Genomic DNA, 7,500 nt, shown 5'->3' on the forward strand with positions numbered 1-7,500 from the left:
TATTATAAAATTGTATATGAGTATAATAGTGGCGATGGCGGTAGCCACTATTAGTTCATTCTTATTACTTACTATAAAGTATTAAGTATGTATTATAAAATTGTATATGGGTATAATAGTGGCGATGGCGGTAGCCACTATTATTACATTCTTATTACTTACTATAAGTATATTAAGTGTGTATTATAAAATTGCATATGAGTATTAATAGTGGCGTTGGTACTTAAGTAGTACATTCTTATTATACTTACCTATATATAAGTATGTATTATAGGAATGGTGATAAACATTTGCTATTGAAGGCTTGTAATATTGATTGGTAGGTGGTGGTGGTGGTTGTTAAGATAGGTTAAGTATATTCTTACTATAAATACTTCAAATAAGTATTTTCTTAATGTATTACTGCATGAATAATGATTTAAGTAATACTTATTATTATATATCAATACAGTGGCAGGTATTGGATATGGGAATAACATAGACCTGAACGAGACATATGTTATGCTCGACAGGCAATAATTACTTTTCATAAGTGAAAAGTAACCTGGGTTGGTAAGCATGTTATGCCCACCCGATGAAAAAATTTTTTTCAGCCTGGTTTGATATTTATCAAAGGCAAAATAAGCCTGATCGGGACATATGTTATGTTCGACAGGCAATAATTACTTTTCATAAGTGAAAAGTAACCTGGGTTGGTAAACATGTTATGCCCACCCGATGAAAAAATTTTTTTCAGCCTGGTTTGATATTTATCAAAGGCAAAATAAGCCTGATCGGGACATATGTTATGCTCGACAGGCAATAATTACTTTTCATGAATGAAAAGTAACCTGGGTTGGTAAACATGTTATGCCCACCCGATGAAAAAAATTTTTTCAGCCTGGTTTGATATTTATCAAAGGCAAAATAAGCCTGATCGGGACATATGTTATGCTCGACAGGCAATAATTACTTTTCATGAATGAAAAGTAACCTGGGTTGGTAAACATGTTATGCCCACCCGATGAAAAAAATTTTTTCAGCCTGGTTTGATATTTATCAAAGGCAAAATAAGCCTGATCGGGACATATGTTATGCTCGACAGGCAATAATTACTTTTCATGAATGAAAAGTAACCTGGGTTGGTAAGCATGTTATGCCCACCCGATGAAAAAATTTTTTTCAGCCTGGTTTGATATTTATCAAAGGCAAAATAAGCCTGATCGGGACATATGTTATGCTCGACAGGCAATAAATACTTTTCATGAATGAAAAGTAACCTGGGTTGGTAAACATGTTATGCCCACCCGATGAAAAAATTTTTTTCAGCCTGGTTTGATATTTATCAAAGGCAAAATAAGCCTGATCGGGACATATGTTATGCTCGACAGGCAATAAATACTTTTCATGAATGAAAAGTAACCTGGGTTGGTAAACATGTTATGCCCACCCGATGAAAAAATTTTTTTCAGCCTGGTTTGATATTTACCAATGGCAATATAAGCCTGATCGGGACATATGTTATGCTCGACAGGCAATAATTACTTTTCATGAATGAAAAGTAACCTGGGTTGGTAAGCATGTTATGCCCACCCGATGAAAAAATTTTTTTCAGCCTGGTTTGATATTTATCAAAGGCAAAATAAGCCTGATCGGGACATATGTTATGCTCGACAGGCAATAATTACTTTTCATGAGTGAAAAGTAACCTGGGTTGGTAAACATGTATGCCCACCCGATGAAAAAATTTTTTTCAGCCTGGTTTGATATTTACCAATGGCAATATAAGCCTGATCGGGACATATGTTATGCTCGACAGGCAATAATTACTTTTCATGAATGAAAAGTAACCTGGGTTGGTAAACATGTTATGCCCACCCGATGAAAAAAATTTTTTCAGCCTGGTTTGATATTTATCAAAGGCAAAATAAGCCTGATCGGGACATATGTTATGCTCGACAGGCAATAATTACTTTTCATGAATGAAAAGTAACCTGGGTTGGTAAGCATGTTATGCCCACCCGATGAAAAAAATTTTTTCAGCCTGGTTTGATATTTATCAAAGGCAAAATAAGCCTGATCGGGACATATGTTATGCTCGACAGGCAATAATTACTTTTCATGAATGAAAAGTAACCTGGGTTGGTAAACATGTTATGCCCACCCGATGAAAAAAATTTTTTCAGCCTGGTTTGATATTTATCAAAGGCAAAATAAGCCTGATCGGGACATATGTTATGCTCGACAGGCAATAATTACTTTTCATGAATGAAAAGTAACCTGGGTTGGTAAACATGTTATGCCCACCCGATGAAAAAAATTTTTTCAGCCTGGTTTGATATTTATCAAAGGCAAAATAAGCCTGATCGGGACATATGTTATGCTCGACAGGCAATAATTACTTTTCATGAATGAAAAGTAACCTGGGTTGGTAAGCATGTTATGCCCACCCGATGAAAAAATTTTTTTCAGCCTGGTTTGATATTTATCAAAGGCAAAATAAGCCTGATCGGGACATATGTTATGCTCGACAGGCAATAAATACTTTTCATGAATGAAAAGTAACCTGGGTTGGTAAACATGTTATGCCCACCCGATGAAAAAATTTTTTTCAGCCTGGTTTGATATTTACCAATGGCAATATAAGCCTGATCGGGACATATGTTATGCTCGACAGGCAATAATTACTTTTCATGAATGAAAAGTAACCTGGGTTGGTAAGCATGTTATGCCCACCCGATGAAAAAATTTTTTTCAGCCTGGTTTGATATTTATCAAAGGCAAAATAAGCCTGATCGGGACATATGTTATGCTCGACAGGCAATAATTACTTTTCATGAGTGAAAAGTAACCTGGGTTGGTAAACATGTATGCCCACCCGATGAAAAAATTTTTTTCAGCCTGGTTTGATATTTATCAAAGGCAAAATAAGCCTGATCGGGACATATGTTATGCTCGACAGGCAATAATTACTTTTCATGAGTGAAAAGTAACCTGGGTTGGTAAACATGTATGCCCACCCGATGAAAAAATTTTTTTCAGCCTGGTTTGATATTTACCAATGGCAATATAAGCCTGATCGGGACATATGTTATGCTCGACAGGCAATAATTACTTTTCATAAGTGAAAAGTAACCTGGGTTGGTAAGCATGTTATGCCCACCCGATGAAAAAATTTTTTTCAGCCTGGTTTGATATTTATCAAAGGCAAAATAAGCCTGATCGGGACATATGTTATGCTCGACAGGCAATAATTACTTTTCATAAGTGAAAAGTAACCTGGGTTGGTAAACATGTTATGCCCACCCGATGAAAAAATTTTTTTCAGCCTGGTTTGATATTTATCAAAGGCAAAATAAGCCTGATCGGGACATATGTTATGCTCGACAGGCAATAATTACTTTTCATGAATGAAAAGTAACCTGGGTTGGTAAACATGTTATGCCCACCCGATGAAAAAAATTTTTTCAGCCTGGTTTGATATTTATCAAAGGCAAAATAAGCCTGATCGGGACATATGTTATGCTCGACAGGCAATAATTACTTTTCATGAATGAAAAGTAACCTGGGTTGGTAAACATGTTATGCCCACCCGATGAAAAAAATTTTTTCAGCCTGGTTTGATATTTATCAAAGGCAAAATAAGCCTGATCGGGACATATGTTATGCTCGACAGGCAATAATTACTTTTCATGAATGAAAAGTAACCTGGGTTGGTAAGCATGTTATGCCCACCCGATGAAAAAATTTTTTTCAGCCTGGTTTGATATTTATCAAAGGCAAAATAAGCCTGATCGGGACATATGTTATGCTCGACAGGCAATAAATACTTTTCATGAATGAAAAGTAACCTGGGTTGGTAAACATGTTATGCCCACCCGATGAAAAAATTTTTTTCAGCCTGGTTTGATATTTACCAATGGCAATATAAGCCTGATCGGGACATATGTTATGCTCGACAGGCAATAATTACTTTTCATGAATGAAAAGTAACCTGGGTTGGTAAGCATGTTATGCCCACCCGATGAAAAAATTTTTTTCAGCCTGGTTTGATATTTATCAAAGGCAAAATAAGCCTGATCGGGACATATGTTATGCTCGACAGGCAATAATTACTTTTCATGAGTGAAAAGTAACCTGGGTTGGTAAACATGTATGCCCACCCGATGAAAAAATTTTTTTCAGCCTGGTTTGATATTTATCAAAGGCAAAATAAGCCTGATCGGGACATATGTTATGCTCGACAGGCAATAATTACTTTTCATGAGTGAAAAGTAACCTGGGTTGGTAAACATGTATGCCCACCCGATGAAAAAATTTTTTTCAGCCTGGTTTGATATTTACCAATGGCAATATAAGCCTGATCGGGACATATGTTATGCTCGACAGGCAATAATTACTTTTCATGAATGAAAAGTAACCTGGGTTGGTAAACATGTTATGCCCACCCGATGAAAAAAATTTTTTCAGCCTGGTTTGATATTTATCAAAGGCAAAATAAGCCTGATCGGGACATATGTTATGCTCGACAGGCAATAATTACTTTTCATGAATGAAAAGTAACCTGGGTTGGTAAGCATGTTATGCCCACCCGATGAAAAAATTTTTTTCAGCCTGGTTTGATATTTATCAAAGGCAAAATAAGCCTGATCGGGACATATGTTATGCTCGACAGGCAATAAATACTTTTCATGAATGAAAAGTAACCTGGGTTGGTAAACATGTTATGCCCACCCGATGAAAAAATTTTTTTCAGCCTGGTTTGATATTTACCAATGGCAATATAAGCCTGATCGGGACATATGTTATGCTCGACAGGCAATAATTACTTTTCATGAATGAAAAGTAACCTGGGTTGGTAAGCATGTTATGCCCACCCGATGAAAAAATTTTTTTCAGCCTGGTTTGATATTTATCAAAGGCAAAATAAGCCTGATCGGGACATATGTTATGCTCGACAGGCAATAATTACTTTTCATGAGTGAAAAGTAACCTGGGTTGGTAAACATGTATGCCCACCCGATGAAAAAATTTTTTTCAGCCTGGTTTGATATTTACCAATGGCAATATAAGCCTGATCGGGACATATGTTATGCTCGACAGGCAATAATTACTTTTCATGAATGAAAAGTAACCTGGGTTGGTAAACATGTTATGCCCACCCGATGAAAAAAATTTTTTCAGCCTGGTTTGATATTTATCAAAGGCAAAATAAGCCTGATCGGGACATATGTTATGCTCGACAGGCAATAATTACTTTTCATGAATGAAAAGTAACCTGGGTTGGTAAGCATGTTATGCCCACCCGATGAAAAAAATTTTTTCAGCCTGGTTTGATATTTATCAAAGGCAAAATAAGCCTGATCGGGACATATGTTATGCTCGACAGGCAATAATTACTTTTCATGAATGAAAAGTAACCTGGGTTGGTAAGCATGTTATGCCCACCCGATGAAAAAATTTTTTTCAGCCTGGTTTGATATTTATCAAAGGCAAAATAAGCCTGATCGGGACATATGTTATGCTCGACAGGCAATAATTATTTTTCATGAATGAAAAGTAACCTGGGTTGGTAAACATGTTATGCCCACCCGATGAAAAAATTTTTTTCAGCCTGGTTTGATATTTACCAATGGCAATATAAGCCTTATCGGGACATATGTTATGCTCGACAGGCAATAATTACTTTTCATGAATGAAAAGTAACCTGGGTTGGTAAGCATGTTATGCCCACCCGATGAAAAAATTTTTTTCAGCCTGGTTTGATATTTATCAAAGGCAAAATAAGCCTGATCGGGACATATGTTATGCTCGACAGGCAATAATTACTTTTCATGAATGAAAAGTAACCTGGGTTGGTAAACATGTTATGCCCACCCGATGAAAGAATTTTTTTCAGCCTGGTTTGATATTTACCAATGGCAATATAAGCCTTATCGGGACATATGTTATGCTCGACAGGCAATAATTACTTTTCATGAATGAAAAGTAACCTGGGTTGGTAAACATGTTATGCCCACCCGATGAAAAAATTTTTTTCAGCCTGGTTTGATATTTACCAATGGCAATATAAGCCTGATCGGGACATATGTTATGCTCGACAGGCAATAATTACTTTTCATGAATGAAAAGTAACCTGGGTTGGTAAGCATGTTATGCCCACCCGATGAAAAAATTTTTTTCAGCCTGGTTTGATATTTATCAAAGGCAAAATAAGCCTGATCGGGACATATGTTATGCTCGACAGGCAATAATTATTTTTCATGAATGAAAAGTAACCTGGGTTGGTAAACATGTTATGCCCACCCGATGAAAAAATTTTTTTCAGCCTGGTTTGATATTTACCAATGGCAATATAAGCCTTATCGGGACATATGTTATGCTCGACAGGCAATAATTACTTTTCATGAATGAAAAGTAACCTGGGTTGGTAAGTATGTTATGCCCACCCGATGAAAAAATTTTTTTCAGCCTGGTTTGATATTTATCAAAGGCAAAATAAGCCTGATCGGGACATATGTTATGCTCGACAGGCAATAATTACTTTTCATGAATGAAAAGTAACCTGGGTTGGTAAACATGTTATGCCCACCCGATGAAAGAATTTTTTTCAGCCTGGTTTGATATTTACCAATGGCAATATAAGCCTTATCGGGACATATGTTATGCTCGACAGGCAATAATTACTTTTCATGAATGAAAAGTAACCTGGGTTGGTAAGCATGTTATGCCCACCCGATGAAAAAATTTTTTTCAGCCTGGTTTGATATTTATCAAAGGCAAAATAAGCCTGATCGGGACATATGTTATGCTCGACAGGCAATAATTACTTTTCATGAATGAAAAGTAACCTGGGTTGGTAAGCATGTTATGCCCACCCGATGAAAAAATTTTTTTCAGCCTGGTTTGATATTTATCAAAGGCAAAATAAGCCTGATCGGGACATATGTTATGCTCGACAGGCAATAATTACTTTTCATGAATGAAAAGTAACCTAAATTGGTAAACAAATTATGATTTAAGTAATGCTTATTATAATAAATATATCAATACAATACAGGTATTGGATATGGGAAGCATATTTATTGATTATTAAAATTTTATGTGTAAATCTATGTATGACCACTTTTTGATTCAAACGTACATTTTTTAATTACATTTTTTTTCATGAATGAAATTGGGCCTGGTTTGATAAACATGTTATGCTCGCCCGATGAAAAAATTTTTTTTAAAAAAAATTTTTTTTAGCCTGATTTGATATTTATCAAAGGCAAAATAGACCTTAACGAGACATATGTTGTTATGCTCGGCAGGCAATAATTATTTTTCATGAGTGAAAGGTAACCTGGGTTGGTAAGCATGTTATGCCCACCCGATGAAAAAATTTTTTTCAGCCTGGTTTGATATTTATCAAAGGCAAAATAGGCCTGATCGGGACATATGTTATGCTCGACAGGCAATAATTACTTTTCATGAGTGATAAGTAACCTGGGTTGGTAAACATGTTATGCCCACCCGATG

The sequence above is a fragment of the Condylostylus longicornis genome, unplaced genomic scaffold (assembly GCF_029603195.1).
Source record: "Condylostylus longicornis isolate FDR11 unplaced genomic scaffold, ASM2960319v2 ptg000253l, whole genome shotgun sequence".
Taxonomy (NCBI): domain Eukaryota; kingdom Metazoa; phylum Arthropoda; class Insecta; order Diptera; family Dolichopodidae; genus Condylostylus; species Condylostylus longicornis.